General features: G+C 42.7%; 1 protein-coding gene across 6 annotated transcripts in view; it reads right to left on the bottom strand.

The window, feature by feature from the left end:
• Nucleotides 1-16392, bottom strand: part of tnca (tenascin Ca) — a 42745-nt gene extending 26353 nt beyond the window's left edge. For all 6 annotated transcript variants that reach the window (XM_020457460.2, XM_031802753.1, XM_031802752.1 and 3 more), the window contains exon 1: nucleotides 16088-16392. The gene's annotated coding sequence lies outside the window, so the exon portion shown is untranslated. The remainder of the gene's footprint in view (nucleotides 1-16087) is intronic.
• Nucleotides 16393-19219: the final 2827 nt, after the last annotated feature.

Consider the following 19219-nt stretch of genomic DNA (forward strand, 5'->3'; position numbering starts at 1 on the left):
GGACACTAAAGGCCATAACATTCCAGAGGGATGAAGTTTGAGATGTAGCGACATCCCTCTGGGGTGGCAGGGTAGCCTAGTGGTTAGAGTGTTGGACTAGTAACCAGAAGGTTGCGAGTTCAAACCCCCGAGCTGACAAGGTACAAATCTGTCATTCTGCCCCTGAACAGGCAATTAACCCACTGTTCCCAGGCTGTCATTGAAAATAAGAATGTGTTCTTAACTGACTTGCCTGGTAAAATTACTTTTTTTAAATTAAAAATCCCGTGTGTATGTCATTAACCCCTCTAATCAATGGGTTTCACTCAGATGTAAATGAGAAAAGATTAAAATATTTTCTCCCTCTCTTTATTTACATATTCTCACAGGGTGAACACTGTCTATATAAGTTGTGAGTGATTGACACCTAACCCTTTAGTGTATTTTCCCGCTGAGGAAAGCGACCACTGACTACCGACACGTAGCTCTCACGTCTGTAGCCATGAAATGCTTTGAAAGGCTGGTCATGGCTTACATCAACACCATTATCCCAGAAACCCACTCCAATTTGCATACCGCACCAACAGATCCACAGATGATGCAATCTCTATTGCACTCCACACTGCCCTTTCACACCTGGACAAAATGTGTTAATGCTATTCATTGACTACAGCTCAGCATTCAACACCATAGTGCCCTCAAAGCTCATCACTAAGCAAAGGACCCTGCGACGAAACACCTCCCTCTGCAACTGGATCCTGGACCTCCTGATGGGCCGCGCCCAGGTGGTAAGAGTAGGTAACAACACATCCGCCATGCTGATCCTCAACACGGGGGCCCCTCAGGGGTGCTTGCTCAAGCCCCCCTACTGTGCTCCCTGTTCCCTCATGACTGCACGGCCAGGCACGACTCCAACTTGATCACCAACAACAATGAGACAACCTATAGGGAGGAGGTCAGAGACCTGAACTTGTGGTGCAAGGACAACAACCTCTCCCTCAAAGTGATCAAGACAAAGGAGATGATTGTGGACTAAAAGAAAATGAGGACCGAGCACGCACCCATTCTCATCAACGGGGCTGCAGCTAATCAAATGGCTACCCAGTCTATTTGTATCCCCCCCTCCCCCGGAATGCTGCTGCTACTCTCTGTTATTATCCATGCATAGTCACTTTAATAACTCTACCTACATGTACATATTACCTCAATTACCTCGAAACCGGTGCCCCCGCACATTGACATTGACTCTGTACTGGTACCCCCTGTATATAGTCCGCTATTGTTATTTACTGCTGCTCTTTAATTATTTGCTGTTCTTATCTCTTACTTTTTGGGGGGTATTTTCTTAAAACTGCAATTTCAGTTAAAGGCTTGTAATGCATGTAATGCTACACCTGTTGTATTCGGCGTATGTGATAAATAAGATTTGGTTTGATTTGACTTGACTTGACTGTGAACCACTGAGCCATTGAAAGTTTGCAACTTTTTCTCCCGCTACCTAAACCTTAATATACGCAGATTACTTTTGCATCATGGGACATCTTTGGAGACTTGTGAAGTGTCAGTTGCATGTTAAACGACTGAGATCAAGCTAACCACAGAACTGACAGTAATTTTAGCTGGTAATTAATTAATTACATTTTATGTTTGTGCTTTTCTAATAACCCATTTCTGTGTTCATGCAAGTGACTGATTGATATCTGCTATTTGGCAGTACACCCAGAACCTTGTTTTGAGAATGAAATGGATATCGCAGTTTCAAGTTCTCAGCTTGGAGAGAAGAAGCCTCATGAAATATTGGTCGGTTACATTCATGAACCAAACGTTAATGATGAATTAAGTATGAATAATGCATAAGCTAAATCATGTAAAAAATAACTTGTCTGTGTAAGCAGTACATAAGAGAACTAACGGAACTGCCCTGGTGGAGATCACTTCAGACTGGTACTTTATGCATCTAAGTTTGACCCATGTGTAGAATTTCTATTACACACCCTTTCCTTGGTCCAACAATTGTATATACACTCCTGTTCTAAAGTTTGGGGTCACCTAGAAATGTCCAAATTGATCAGAAATACAGTGTAGACATTGTTAATGTTGTAAATGACTATTGTAGCTGGAAACGGCAGATTTTTTATGGAATATCTACATAGGCGTACAGAGGCCCATTATCAGCAACCATCACTCCTGTGTTCCAATGGCACGTTGTGTTAGCTAATACAAGTTTATAATTTAGGCTAATTGATCATTGACCCTTTTGCAATTATGTTAGCACAGCTCAAAACTGTTGTTCTGCTTAAAAAAGCAATAAAACCTCCCTTCTTTAGACTAGTTGAGTATCTGGAGCATTTGTGTGTTTGATTACAGGCTCATATTGGCCAGAAACAAATCACTTTCTTCTGAAACTCGTCAGTCTATTCTTGTTCAGAGAAATGAAGGCCATTCCATGTGAGAAATTGCCTACAAACTGAAGATCTCATACAACTCTGTGTACTACTCCCTTCACAGAACAGCGCAAACTGTCTCTAACCAGAATAGAAAGAGGAGTGGGAGGCCCCGGTGCACAACTGAGCAAGTACATTAGAGTGTCTAGTTTGAGAAACAGATGCCTCACAAGTCCTCAACTGGCAGCTTCATTAAATAGTACCCGCAAAACACCAGTCTCAACGTCAACAGTGAAGAGGCGACTCCGTTGATGCTAGCCTTCCAGGCAGAGTTCCTCTGTCCAGTGTCTGTGTTCTTTTGCCCATCTTAATCTTTTGTTTTTATTGGCTATGGATTTTTCTTTGCAACTCTGCCAAATGTAATATTTTATTAAGGTAAAATAATGTGAATAAATTATGGTTAATAAGTGATAAGCAGTAATGGGCAGCCACTACCGTCATGGGGCTTTTATTAATTGTTTTATGTGTTACAGCATTCAATCCAAATAATGCATAGTGCATTTAATGTTACCATTTTTTATCATAGACGAAATCAAAAACCGTGATGATTATTTTTCAATAATCGAACCAAACCGACGTCAAAAAACACTAATCGCTCAGCACTACCATGCAGTAAATTAGTTAATAGACCAATAAGATTGAGTCTAAACCTCTCTGCCAATAACAGCTAGTTTTCAGTTTTCCCCACCCCACTCAGGCAACTCCCAGACAGTCCTAGCAAAATTCTTGTTTGAGAAATTGCCATTTTAGTTACTTTTTGACCATTTTAATTTAAAACAATCTCAGTAAGTGTCACGTTCGTCATATAGAGGAGACCAAGGCGCAGCGTGATATGAATACATTCTTCTTTTAATAAAGAACAGATAACTAAGGTCAGGGCGTGACAGTAAGGTTCTTAATTGTTACCCAGAAATCATTTGATATCGAGATAAAAACGGCTGCATTGGACCTGTAAGACATGTATGTGTTTAAAATAGTGTATTGATACACCCGTGCATCAATCTAAGTTACATAATAAAAACAAATTTGCATGAGCTACGTCTCAATCCACTGTATCCGCCTATGGCCGAGCTTCTGCAGTGTTTGTCAGACCCGAGACAACCCAAAATGGGTCTTCTCGCGAAAATGCCTGTGGCCTACAAACCACTACAAACCAGGGGAGACTCTCACGAACATGATGGTGTTCTTCGTTTTTCTCTGTCGTGATACTCTTCTCAAGGTAACCCAAACAAATGAATGGAAGTGTGTAGGTAGTTTTGTGCTAACAAAAATAAGGGGTTAAATATGTGTCCAAAAATATATATATTTCCTGAGCTTTCTAATATAGATATAGGACAGACACCTCATTCTTTATGATTCATTTTTTGGTATAGGTATCTTTTTGGGGTACCAAAAGTGTCACGCCCTGATCTGTTTCACCTGTCCTTGTGATTGTCTCCACCCCCTGCAGGTGTTGCTGATTTTCCCCAGTGTATTTATCCCTGTGTTTCCTGTCTCTCTGTGCCAGTTTGGCTTGTCTGTTTTTCCAAGTCAACCAGCGGTTTTCCCGTTCTGCTGCTTTTTGCTATTCTCCTTTTTCTAGTCCTCCCGGGTTTGACCCTTGCCTGTTTCTGGACTCTGTACCTGCTTGCCTGACCATTCTGTATGCCTTGACCAAAAGCCTGGTTGCCACTCTGTACCTCCTGGACTCTGATCTGGTTTTGACCTTTTGCCTGTCCACGACCATTCTCTTGCCTACTCCTTTTGGATTAATAAACATTGTAAGACTCCAACCATCTGCCTCCTGTGTCTGCATATGGGTCTCACCTTGTGTCATGATAAAAAGGGGTCCTAAAATTCTAAAGCAAATTTCAAAATGAATAAAAATAATTACATATGTTAGCTTAGTAGAAGACCCCCACCCCCCAACAGCTTTTAGAGATTAACATATGCACCCTGAGACCTGAAATAACTTCCCCCTCGGAGCCAAAGACCCAGGGAGTGAACATTTACTGAGCAACGGACATGGAACAGGACAGGACAGCATCTGGACATAAACACATAGCATTAATGCAGACACAGGGAACACACGGGGAAGCAGACAGAAATAGGGAAGGCAATCAACAAAGGGAAGGAGTCCAGGTGAGTCCAATGAGCGCTGCTGCGCGTAATGAAGGTGACCGGTGTGCAGCCTGGCGCCCTCCAGCTCCAGAGAGGGAGAGCAGGATGACACCCTGCCTATTTCTAGTTTCATGTTGCACCTCTGTACCCATCAAAAGTGAATACGGATGTAGGATTTTTACTGTATCACCCTGTTGTTGCAGGAAATGCAAACATCTAGTGTATTTGAAGTCTACAAAGGCTTCTAAAGTTTGTAATTTCCACTTAAAAATGTCAGACTTGATTTATGCATCAACCCCTACAAAAATGTAAATGAATTGTAATCCACACAATAATTGACATTTCCTGTTGCTACAGGATTATTTGCCTGCTGTGAGAAAAAGCTCAAAAGAAGATCCTATGTATGTTCACAGCAAATGGTCATGATGGAGGACTTTTGATCTACAAAAATCTACAAACAATCCCATCCCTGTTTTTCTCTTTGAGTGACCTGTCACAGCGCTCGGGGATGAATCTTCCTGGGTATTTTACCCCAGTTCCTCTGACACCATGATCATTCTAGTGTCAATAAGCAGTTTGGATGGAAAATTGTGTTCCATAGGATTTATTTAACTCCACACTGTACATGTTGGTCTTACCAGCTGTTTCATGCATTAAACTGGGGATGCATACCCACACACATAGGGCCAGATCCTAGCTTGAGAACTGAATATGTAAACTGAACTTGCATTAATTATGCTTTAGGAAGATGGCAAAGATCTTCTGATCCTTTGTTGCTGGTCTATGCACCAGCTGTCATGATGGATATGAGTGGTGCATTTAGGGCAACAGTTTGGATTACTTGTACATATCTCATGTTAGGATTCAGCCAATACTGCAGATCACTCTGATGACTTCATATGCTGGACACTGTAGTCCTGTAATTTGTGGGAGACGGATTGGAAGAAACATCAAACGGTTCTTCTCCCTCAGCATGAGAAAACAGTGAGGGATGACTGAGTTTAGGGTTTCCAAAGGTTGGGTGGGTGTGAGGGGAGACACTACTGTAGCAAGACCCTGGTTGATCCATTGAAGGTATGCCAATCCACAGGTCTGGTAGGATTGATCATGCCCAGCCCTATTTCCTAGTTCCCAATAGACTGCAAATTCAGCAGTTGACACAGAGAGTTACTCTCCTCCACTGATTTCCACTTGAACATAATAAATACTACTTGACTACAGGTTATGTTACAGCCCACATGCTTTCACGTCATGCCTGATCTAAGACAGTTTTATGTTGTACGTAATATAACAAGCCCCCAGATGAGGCAAAAGAAGCCTGACTGATCAATCAATATTATTGTGGCTATAAAATAATTGAAAAGAAAACATGATTTTTTTTGCATATCCCATCGGTGATACGTATCACAGTAGACTCTGCAAAGTTGACAGCTCAAACGGCAAGGGCACGAGGTTTCACGCATAGTGGAAAGGTGGCACGCCAGATCTGTAGATATGAGCCAACCCATGACAGCTCACTATAGACTCTGTCAACTCTTTGCAGAAAGACCATTCCAGAGCATCTATTTTGCTACTCTCTGGTTTCAGTGGAAATAATGTCATAGCAGGCCCATGGCTCAGTCGGTAGTACACCTGTGATGGCAATTCCAGCGCTCCTTTTCCATTCCCACCCTATCTGCCTCTCAAATGTCTTTCTTCCACTGTCTTGCAATGAGTGAGGCATTTCTGCCCACCCAGTAATTGGAGGACTCATTGTTTGGGTTATGTTATAGTGGATGCTCTGTCTACTGTTTCAGCATAGTGTTTAGTATACACACATCACAAATTGACCCCATAAGTTATTTACCACATTTGTAGGTAAATGCTTCACCAGAGATTGTGAAACCAACGACTTCTGTGTCACATCTGCTCCTGCCACGCCCTCTAGTGCTCATCCGGTGTCTCCTTGACCTGCCGCCACTCCCCCAGTGCTCTCTCCCTCTCTCTCTGTGTGTATGTGAGATTGTGTGGCCGGAGACAGGTGTGCTGGAGTCAGAGCAGATCCCCACCAGCTGCAACCTGTTCCATAATCAAGACCTCTACAAATACTCAGTCCACACTGGCAGATTGTAATCGCTGCCAGTCAGTCCATGTTTCTAGCCATTTGTTCCTGTTGTGGCTGTTTTTCCGTGCCTGATGCTGTTTTCCTCTCCGCTACAGTTCTACCCGCTCTGACTCTGGTCCCTGTCTCCAGGTAGACTTCTTGTCGGTCCTGCTACTCTGTCCTGGATTCCCCACTCTACGCTCCCTTGGATTCCCCTCAGGACCTGCTTACCCTGTCACCACACCTCTCACTCCAGCCTCAGCCTCGGCACCTGGTTTCCAGCAACCTGCCCGAGCTTCCCCTGGCCTGCACTCAATCTTCCCCCCCGTTTCAATAAATGCCTTGGTTTCCTCATCCCAGTCTCCTCATCTGAGTCTGCTCTTGGGTTCACCTGTTCCGCTCTGCGTGACACTCTGCATCAATATGGAGTCTGTATTTGTCAGTTTCTAACTCAAACGTGCAGTTAACCTGTTATAGGCTGATTACAAGGACCCCATTATTCCCTGGAGGCAAGGATACACTACAGAAACTTGTATTTAGGTTTAAAAAAGCTTCTGAAGTTTAATTTTCACTTAGAAATGTCAGATTTTCCCTTACAAAAAAATGTATCAACCCCTACAAAAAATGTCTTAGTTATAATCCACATAATTCACATGTCCTGTTTTAGCAAACTGGCTCAAATGAAGATCCTACACAAGTATTGTTGGATCTAAGACTCTTGATTTACGGCCTCTGTGGATGATGAGTGGACCACATGTACGTACTTTTCTTAGTTAGCAATACCCAGAAATTCCAGAGTTTAGCAACTGACATATTTTAGATTAATTGTAACCTAAATTGCTTGCTTTTCTTGAAAGGGTTAGAAGTTTGTGTTGGCTGACCTCTTCCCTGGTGAGGGTAATATTGGTAGAAAGGGTAGTATACAGTAAATTTGTATATAGATGTGTATATGTATATATTTTTTACACCACCTTAGTGTGTATGTCACCCACCTTGCATTAAACTAACACTTTTCAAAGTGTTGATAAACTAACACTCCAAGAGTGTTTGGTCCCTAACACCATGGGTGTTGAAATTTCAGAGTTAAATTAACACTTTATAAGAGCTGCTGCTGTAACACTTTCTCCGTGTTAGGGAATCAACACCTGTGGTGTTACAGTGTTGTTTTAGCGCTGTAGGGTGTAAAGCCTTATTTGCATATTTATTTCTGAGGGTGCCTTTCGAGTGAATTTTAGATGTACCTGTACCACCCATGACTGTTTTTGCTAATGGTTGTGAAATAGTTCATTAATGGTTACACAGAGCATCTGCACTGACCCTGTCTTGCACTGAGTCTATGCATACTCACATGACTATACAGTACACACTATACATACACATACACACACACCCACACACTACACTGACACTCAAAACCCACACACGTTCATATACACTACATACGCACACACACACACGCATGCCGAAAACACACACGCAAACATACGCATTTCATGATTAAATCTACCGCCTTTCCATTTGGAGCATGTGACAAATAAAATCTGATTTATATCATTCCTATTGGAATCGAGACAGAGTTAGGATATCCAACAACTGGAATTTTACTCACCCGCAACCTGCAGATAGAATGACTGTCAAGGTAGGGAAGATTGATGAACGAGACTACCTAAACTATCTAAACTGGATCAACCATCTCAATAACAAGTGAAATAAGTCCAACCACTTAAAGATTGTATTAGTTTAGAAACATTTGTTATTTATCTTTGTGTAGTATAAGAAAAATGAATCAATCAATGTGCATATATATATATATATATATATATATATATTTAACAAACTCATCTAAAAAGCAACCTGCAACAAAGCATGCTGGGAAATATGGCAATGATACCCCTCCCATATCATTTTTACTCAATGTTACCGGTTATTAACTCCATTCAGCTGAGTTACAACAACACCACCTGGTGTTGATTCCACTGTGATTCAAATAACACTTTGTTTATTCACCGCAGGTGGCGTCAATTTCAATCCCACTGATGTTAACCCCACTAGAATCAACACTCAGATATAACACAACACATTTGACCTCAACACCGAGATTTTAACATCTGCAAATGTGCTGTGTAATGATGAAACGGGGAAGTCCAAATTATGGGATTTCATTCATTCATGAGTTGTATCAGAAGTGTATGGTTTTTGCTGTGTTTGTGTATGAAATTGAGAGCAGCAGGGAGGTTTCCCCTATCTTTAGTCCTAATCTCTTGTAGATTATGGGAGGATGAGTTAAAAAGGCAGTAAATTTAAGTGTGTGTGTATGTGTGTGTGTGTGTTTTGGGTTGGAAGTGTCTGCAGAGATAAAGATGTAACAGATTCCATTTCTATCTGCTAGGAAAGAATCTCAGTGGAAGGTTTGAAGTTAACTGCAAGAGATGGTCAGAAATATTTATCATATTCACACCTATTAAAAATCCCAGAACAAATTATAATTATTAGTTTGAGTTATATATTTTGGACACCCTGCGATTTCAGGGACACATAATTCAGATTCAGAATGGGGTTGATCAAGGACATCCCCTTTCACCATGGGACTTAGGGAGACGTTTGTTAGAAAGAAAAAATAAATAAATATCAGTGTTTTCTTTAAAACAGAATTACTGGAGCCTTATAACTCTTCTCCCATCCTGGCGTGGAACTGTGAACTTTCCCACATGGAAAACAGGGATGAGGAATGTTGGCCCTAGATCCAGGACATCTGTTTTGCCTTGTCCAAGACCAAGGCATTAACACACAAGTCATACTGTATGTCCAGACTGGGGCAGCCTTAATGCTCAGACACTTTAGCAATTAGCTAAATTCCCCCTGAAGCTTAAGACAAGCTTTCCTGCAGGTCCAGGGTTACTTATATCACGGCTGTATCACCTTTCTGAGAAATGGGCAGCCTGGCTGCTCGATACAGAGCATTATGGTCGGTCCCATATGGGGTGACACAGGCGGAGAGAGAAATAAAAACTGTTTAAAACTCCCTAAGGTCGATTCCCGCACCCACGCGGTAATGTAATTAGTATAATTTAAAAATCCCCATGAAAATCTGTCAGTTTAAGCTAGATATATCTGTTTTTTTGCATTGCATGTGTCTCAATCCACAGCATCCACCTACAGTATGTAACACTTTCACAGTGAAAGGTGACATAGCTAGAGCAGTGTTTGTCAGACCATGAGACATACCAAAAATCAGACTTCTTACAAAATCGTCTTCAGCCTACAAACTATTATGACCCCTCTATGGAAAGATGAGACTCCTTTTTGCTCTACGACCCCCACAAGCGTCTTGGAATTCGTCTGAAGTCCGAACCCCCCCCCCCCCCCCCCCCCCCCCCCCCCCCCCCCACGCCCCTCATCGGCATAGACAGGGCTTAGACTCTAGGGGGATATTATTAATTAAATCATTCTTAAAATGTGTAGTCTTGCAGCACAATCCCTTTACAAACAAAGACATAGTCCCGTAGGCACTGTAACCATGGTTAGTCTTTTGTATCTCTAACTCAACAATTCATTGATTCCATTGCAAGCTGAGAGAGCAAAGATCTCTTCACCATTATCACTCATCACTACCACCTACACACAGACACAGTGAGTAGGATCTGGTGTCTATGGAGTCTTCAGTTCTCGCTCTGTATTTCATAACACCATATCCATGGGAACGGTTGGAGTGAAGCGCGGCAAGGTGTACCTCTTATGGAAAACAGTCTCTAAACTCTTGTCTCAGCGGCGTTAACAGCATGTCAGGACTTCCCGGTTTGTGCCAGACACAGCCGTCGATCATGCACATCTGCTTGTTTGCTCATTTAGTTTTTCCCTTGGGATTTTTTATTTTCCGTTAATGGGAACAGGAAGGGCTGATTGACCAAGCTGCTGGAACAGCTGGGGAATCTTTCCACTTAGTGGGTGAGAGTGTAGTGAGTGCAATACCTGAGGTCATGAGGTGACTTGTTGGTTCATACAAACACATACATACACAAATTCACACACACACACATGCACAGACACATGTGATCATGCAGTTGCATGCACACACACAGATCTCTCCCTCATGTGAACCATAACCCATACACACATACACAAACACCTCATTTTCATTAGACAGCGCATCCCTCCATCTGCATACAGATGAACGTAGGTATTACTAAATGGTTGTGCCTGGTTTTGCTGTTGTAAAAAAGAATTGAGATGCCAATAAGTAGTAGTAAACTCTGCCTCGCCCTGAGTTTGAGATATGGCATTGCAGGGTCATATGTTTCCGATCTGATCTGTATTGTTACATCATGTTCGCAGCGCCTACTGCACAATGAAATAGAAAGTCTTCACTCCACCTCTGAATTGTATCAATTATCATTATCCACAAGATAATGCTACAAACAAGTGACAAAATAAAATATAGAAGCTCGACAGTAGTTGACAATAATTAGGATGTCATTGAATAATCACATTGCCTCTTGCGTTTTGTTTAAGTAGCGTGTGGGGTTTTATGCTTGGCAGGATTTCGCAGCAGATTTACTACTGCTTCATTGGCAGATCCCCAAGAAAGTGAAAGCGGTGAATAAAAAAGCTGAACATTTTCACAGGCCGTTTGGAGCCATCTGCACCCCAAGTCCCACACGCAACTTGTTACACACCCCGTCTAGACGCCCCAGCAGATTTATAGTGCCAGGCCCTGATATCAAAGTCTGTATGCGCTCCTTGACACAGATCTTGCATATGTAGGCAATAACCCGTGCCCCATACATGGCCATGTGTATTCTAAGATGATCAAATAATATCAAGAATTACATCATCAGTCGATCAATCCACATGAGTATTGCAGTCATGTTTTTCCATACAGTGATGTCATTATTTTATTCAATAGGATGTGGATCGAATTCAAAATGGGTTTTCTTTACTTGAGTTGTGTTCACCTGAAACTACATGTTGAAAGATAGTTTGATAGGGTACATGCAGTTGGAATAGACATGATTCCACATGAACAAAAACATTTTTGGGGTCATGTAACAGAAAGATTTACATTTATATCTGATCGGTAAAGATAACTAGAGAGAAACTGCATATTTGAGGCGTCACACTCTCTACTGAGTGGAGGTTAAAATGAGAGGGAAATACCTTCTCCAAAAGCAGGACAGGCCCTGAGGCAAATGCCTCAAGGGGGCCACTATACCACCAGTCTCCCCCCTCCCCCTGCACACTCGCACGCCCATGACAGAGGCCTGTCCAGCCACACATCCCCCACACCAACAGAGGCCTGTCGCTTTCTCTCTGTTAAGCAGCCCCATAGCAGAGGACCCATAAAGCATCTGCCCCCTCCACCTCATGACCCTGACTGGGGCCAAGTAGTAACTAACAGATGTCCCATTCAAAATTCTCCACGTGTATGAGGTGACCTCTTCTTTGAGTTTTGGGGGAAGTGTGACTCCACAGATAACAGTTTTTCTCAATGCTTGGTCATGTTACATGGTATTTGGGTTTTGTGTTAAAGGTTGACAGCAATGATGATTTAAATGCCCGAAGTAGCTAACTTATTTTACTTATAGTAAGATTAGTAAGATTAGTTAAGAATACTGCCGACAACAGTTACTGTGTAAGTTGTCTCGCGTTCCGATACCTTCAAATTCACGTCGTTTTCACGCCTCCCTTGGAGGTCTGGAGAATTGTGTATTGGAAAAGCGGTTTGAATGGTCTCCCAGCAGCAATATTTTAATTGGATGTTACATTTCAAATACCCTCCCCCCACACACTTGATGAAGGGGCTGGTACATTTTATGCTCGACACTGTTTTCCGACCAGGTAGGACACATTTTGCAGAAAGTTGTTCTTTACGCTAGTTAGTTTGCGACATTGGCAATAAAAACACATGACACACCCCCCATTACTCTCTCCCTCTCCATCTGTGTGTGTGTGTGTGTGTGTGTGTGTGTGTGTGTGTGTGTGTGTGTGTGTGTGTGTGTGTGTGTGTGTGTGTGTGTGTGTGTGTGATTGTGTGGGTGGGGACAGGTGTGCTGGAGTCAGAGCAGATTCCCACCAGCTGCAACCTGTTCCATAATCAAGACCTCTACAAATGGGAAAAGGTGGGAAAAAGGGCTGCCTAAGTATGATCCCCAATCAGAGACAATGATAGACAGCTGCCTCTGATTGGGAACCATGCTAGGCCAACAAAGAAAAAGAAAACATAGATATACAAAAACTAGAGTACCCACCCTAGTCACTCCCTGACCTAACCAAAATATAGAGAATAAACAGGGATCTCTAAGGTCAGGGCATGACAGTACCCTGACTGTAGTAGGGGAGGGTCCGGGTGGGCATCTACCCTCGGTGGCAGCTCCGGTTCGGGACGTAGCCCCCGCTCCCTACGCTGATCCCTCTGCTTCTGTGGAACCGGACCGTGGATCATCGCCGGAGACTCCGGACCGTGAATCGTTGCCGGAGGAACCGGACCGTGGATCATCGCCGGAGGCTCTGAACTGGGAACCACCGCTGGAGGCTTCGGACTGCAGATCATCGCCAGAGGCTCCGGACTTGGAACCCCCGCCAGAGGCTTTGGAGTGCAGCTCGTCGCCGAAGACTCTGGACTGCGGCTCGTCGCCGGAGGATCCGGACTGCGGACCATCGCCACAGGCTCCGGACTGGGGACCGTCCCTGCAGGCTCCTTGCCATAGATCGTCGCAATAGGCTCCGGGCCATGGATTGTTACTGGAGGCTTCGTGCCATGGATTACCACTACAGGCTTCGTGCCATGGATTATCACTGGAGGCTCCGGGACACGGATTATCACTGGAGGCTCCGTGCCATGGATCATCACTACAGGCTCCGGGCCATGGATCATCACTGGAGGTTTCAGACCATGGATCATCTTACTCCTCATATCGTTGCCGTTCCGCTTTCGCTGCCTCTATCTCCTCCTTCGGACGGCGATACTCCCCGGCCCTTGTCCAGGGTCCTGCTCCCTCCAGGATTTCCTCCCAGGTCCAGTCCTCCTGACCACGCTGCTTGGTCCGTTGGTGGTGGGATCTTCTGTATCGTCCGTCGTTCAATGAAGACCAAGGTGCAGCGTCGTAGGCGTACATTTTCTTTAATTAAAAATTTTCCACCAATAAACAATAAACAATTCAACGAACGTAAAAGTAGGAGTGCAACATATGCAACACAAAAAGACAAGATCCCACAACTGAAGGTGGGAAAACGGGCTGCCTAAGTATGATCCCCAATCAGAGACAACGATAGACAGCTGCCTCTGATTGGGAACCATACTGGGCCAACAAAGAAAAAGAAAACATAGATATATAAATACTAGAGTACCCACCCTAGTCACACCGTGATCTAACCAAAATATAGAGAATAAACAGGGATCTCTAAGGTCAGGGCGTGACACATTTAAATAAAAGCAAAATACGATTTTAATATCTGAGACTGACATCATGCCATATACTACATATTTGCAATGATAAACTTTGTGGATAAACTTTGTGTACTGTATGTGCCACATAAAAGGGTCTTTATCAGTTAATTCATTGTCAAGGAAAACTAACTACACTTAGAAAAAAGGGTTCCAAAAGGGTTCTTCAACTGTCCCCATAGGAGAACCCTTTTGGGTTCCATGTAGAACCCTATGTGGAGTTCTACATGGAACCAGAAAGGGTACTGCCTGGAACTAAAAAGGGTTCTTTAAAGGGTTTCCCTATGGGGACAGCCGAAGAACCCTTTTAGGTTGTAGATATCACCTTTTTTTCAATAGGGGGGGAATGTAAATGAATTAGGCTACAATTGTCCATATGATCAACTGAAAATATTACAAATGTGAGCCTGTAGGACGTGTGCAACAGTGTCTTCGGCCTATATGATAAGTCTATGAAGAGTGTAATGATTAACACTGGGTTAATAAACAAACAAACAAAAGTTCACCTGTAGCTCACACACTGTTGCACCTATGACCCTAATCTAGTGAGCACCTCCGCCCAAGCAAGGCATTTGATTGGTTTGATGTGTTGTGAGGCGTCACTGATTTACACCGGGTTCCCAACACTTTTTTAGCTGAATTTGTGCCATGGACTTCCCCAGGCTTCCTGTTTAGAGAAACCTGGTTCTCCACTAGGCTACTGTATAAATTACACACAGGCTCAAAGCACTGTCCATCAGGACCACAGAGTGCAAACCTTATGAAAATCAACCACTCACACAGCATGAGGTGAGATTTCAATTAAGCAGAGCAAATGGATTTAGAAATAAATGCACATGCAGTGTGCCTGTTTTATCTCATGACTCACACTGGAAAAGGCTGCATCAACGGCTGCTGCTCCTGCTGTGTAATCTCCTTAATAGAAAACTCATATAAAACAAGACCATAATTGCGTCGCCCACAGACAAACGATTATTCACCAGACCGCAAAAGACTTCCAGAAACCTGGGGGGGGACACTTCCTGAATAACCCACACACACACATTTCTGCATGTCTCACACACAGACATACACACACACACCACCTTTCACAGACATAAGAATGCACATATACACAGACACACACACACACTTTCCTATTTTCTAAAGCACACTGTCCAGTCAGTTCACTGATCTAGAGTCTGGAAAAATTTGAAAAATATTTTTGGCTCTATGCCATTCTTACATCATACATGGGCTCTAAGCCCTGTAGCCCCAGGTGACCAAAGAGGTGGATGACTCCTCCACATGTTCTATCACTCATCAGTTATTCAACCCAGCTAATGCTCTCCTTGCTCTGTCTGTCTCCCAATCCTCCATCTCTATCACACAGACCCAGCCTTGGGTCAAACTGGCCAACCCAGAAGTTTCAGCATGCATGAAGTATGTTAATATTCGTTCCCTATAAACCATAATTGGTTCCCTTTAGCGACTCAGCAAAGCTGAGCAATGAGAGCCATCTGTTGCTAAATAAAGAACGAAGCCTGGCAGAGGGAGAACAATGAAGCCACAGTTGTTGGATAAGTATTATGACAGTATTGTATTCTGATTGAGTTCATCCTGCTTCTTTCCCCATTTATTTCAAATGTACATTGGCTTCGTAGAAGTTATTCATTTGGTATGATAAACGTATTATTCCACATTCTCTTATTCATATTTCATAAACACTTTATTCAATTACCTGGATGTCAAATTGAATTAGACAATTGAATTGAGTATGCTTTGAAGGGTTTGACATTAATAACCAAAATGTTTACAACAAAAAAATATCTAATCTCCAAAATGATCAGGAACAACTAAACACAATAAATGTAAGTGTCACAAGGTTTGATCACGTCATCAATAATCTCAATTGACTGTCAAGAAGGCTGAAAAAATCTCAACATTTCCAATTTATAAATATGGACACAGTAATCAATTATCTAAATAACAGCAACAACTCATTCAAAGATCTAAGATCAGTTTCATCCAGGTAAAAATAAATGAATCTCTCATTCTTACCTTTAGCAGACCAGACAGTTTAGAGCTACGCCACCACAGCCTTCAGCACCAGCTCACACAAATTGCCTCGTTGGAACCCAGCACATTAAATAAAGGGGAATGAAAGGATGTCCACTTTGAAGACTGTTCCGGAACCTCTCTCCTTGTGCTCGAACCTGATGACACTTCTGTTCCGAAAAGCCCCTCTGCCACTGATAGCTCAGGTGCCTGCTCTCCTCACCTAGACCCTACAGAGGATCTGAGCTAGAGAGAGAGTGGGAAAGAAAGAGAGAGGAGGATAAAAGGCCTTTTAAACTGAGAGAGAAGCATTCTGGTCAGACCCCCATTCCTCAACTACAGCCCTTAAATAGCTGTCCCCTTCCCTCCCTCCTCTACTTTCTCTCCACCTCCCTCCCTCTTTCTTACTGTTGGAGTTAGCTGGGCTGCTGTATTGAAGTGGTATGTTGTTGTTCTTACTGGCAACCGGTGGTGGAAAAAGTACCCAATATTCATACTTGTGTAAAAGTAAAGTTATGTTAATAGAAAATGACTCAAGTAAAAGTGAAAGTCACCCAGTAAAATACAACTTAAGTAAAAGTATAAAATTATTTGGTTTTAAATATACATAAGTATCAAAAGTAAATGTAATTGCTAAAATATAGTTACGTTTCAAAAGTACACTCCAACACTCAGACATAATTTACAAACAAAGAATTTGTGAGTCTGCCAGATGAGATGTGTTAGGGATGACCAGGGATTTTCTCTTGATAGGTGTGTGAATTGGACCAGTTTTGTGTCCTGCTAAGCATTCCTAATATAACGAGTACCCTTGGGCATCAGTGAAAATGTATGGAGTAAAAATTACATTATTGTATTTAGGAATATAGTTGGAGTAAAAGTAGTCAAAAATATGAATAGATAAGTAAAGTACAGATACCCCAAAAACTACTTAAGTAGTACTTTAAAGTATCTTTACTTAAGTACTTTACATGACTGCTGGCAACTCATGACAAAGAGTGAAAGAGAGGGAGAGAGTGACTGTATGTGAGGGAGAAGACAGAGGATGGAAAAAAATAGGGAGAACAGTCACAGTAAAGCAGTAGAGTGGTACTGAATGAGCCAAGTTAATCCAAATGAAACCTGGTATTAAACACATAAGGGGCTAAAAGAATCAGCTCTCACGTGTCTGATTAAAGTGAAATACACAAAGCAACACATCTATGAATGCATGATGGACTTCCATTCAATAGGTTGAGACTCCCGTAGCGAGTCCCTACACATGACCCACCAACTGCCCCAAAGCAGGGCATTCAATAGGTTGAGACTCCCGTAGCGAGTCCCTACACATGACCCACCAACTGCCCCAAAGCAGGGCATTCAATAGGTTGAGACTCCCGTAGCGAGTCCCTACACATGACCCACCAACTGCCCCAAAGCAGGGCATTCAATAGGTTGAGACTCCCGTAGCGAGTCCCTACACATGACCCACCAACTGCCCCAAAGCAGGGCATTCAATAGGTTGAGACTCCCGTAGCGAGTCCCTACACATGACCCACCAACTGCCCCAAAGCAGGGCATTCAATGGCACCATGGCAACTGTTGCCCATTCGCTACTGACCACAAGTCTCGACTATAGCCCTGTGATAACTAAGTCCCTTCAGTCATCTGTTGCCCATCTTAATCCAGGTTCCCCAAACAAAATAGACTTGGAGTGAGATAGCCAGCCTCCCTGCCATCCATCACTCTCCTTATCTCCCTACACAGACAAATCCTTAGACACAAAGACAGACAGAGGGACAGAGAGACCGAGAGAGGGAGAGACACACCCACATGCATGCACATGTATTCACACACACACATCAGGCGGCAGACAAAGCTGATTCTCCCACTGATAATACACACACAGCTCATCTTCTCCATCCACAACCTCTGTTAAACAGTAAAGTACTGGGTGGCTGCAGTCAGCTGAAGGGACATTCGTCAAAGTTGCATTTAGCTTACTAGATAAGAGTTAATGAACTTCAAAGTTGAAATAATGCAGAAATGCTGCAGGATGGCTAGATACCTGGTTCTGGGTATATTCCCCACCACATTTCAGGTCAGTATTTGGGAGTATTGAGTTGCATTTTCATTCAAGACAACTGTATATGACTCATTCCATTTATGCACGTCCCAAATAATGACAAAAGCATATGGTGAGTAGCTGCCACTTATAAAATAACCCAAATCTATCAGAGGACAAAATGATGGGGGATTTTCTCCCCTCGTCATCTCTTGTCCTGACCGATGAGTTTTATCTCTGACAGAGATACACTTTCATTTGTTTAACAGATGCTGTGAGGCTGAAAAAGACAGGAAACAGACACATTTTTTGCCGTTGTGTCGAAGCATCGGGGAATGGGGAAAAAGCTGATTTTATGGGAACATGAGTGGTGTTTTGTGTCGGTGATTTGAGCTGTAAAATACAACCCCGCAAACTCCATATAAAAGTCCACATCCGATGGACACAGTTAGTAGGCATGTAAATGCTGATGAGATCACATGCCATAAGGACAGTATAGTATTTTAACTGTAGACTTGCCTTAGGGGGGGTCACCTTTGTTAATTTATACCATATGTTTATGAAGTCCTCAGAAGGGAGGCAGAAGGAAAAAGGAGGATGAAATAGTTTTACTTTTACATTGAAGGGACACCTTTCATCATTATCCACTCTTATAGGTCTATACTGTAATTATAATTATGGCTATTTTCTGCTCTTGAACAGTAATGGTGAATGTACAATGATTCACTTTTTTATATGGTTACAAAACAGCTGTCTCAAATTGACATGCTTGTTGACAGAGGGTTCCAAACAAATGCTACCCCTGGTTCTGGTCTCTACCACCTGTTTGTAATCGCTTCACTGGTCTCAATTACGCAATTACAGCTCAACTGAGCGCATATCACCTAAACAGACTAACTGTGCTCTACGTGGAAGCCAAGCCAAGCGCAAATGCCCCATTGATTTCCAAGAGGAGCCAAATTCAACACTTTGTTTTATATTGAACACTTCCTCTCCATCATTAATATAACATAGCTGGGAGCGGAACAGGATATATCCTTTCTGTTTCTTGTGGAAAATATATTTCCTAACTGATTGATTTTTCCCTCAGG

The sequence above is a fragment of the Oncorhynchus kisutch genome, linkage group LG23, assembly GCF_002021735.2.
Source record: "Oncorhynchus kisutch isolate 150728-3 linkage group LG23, Okis_V2, whole genome shotgun sequence".
Taxonomy (NCBI): Eukaryota; Metazoa; Chordata; class Actinopteri; order Salmoniformes; family Salmonidae; genus Oncorhynchus; species Oncorhynchus kisutch.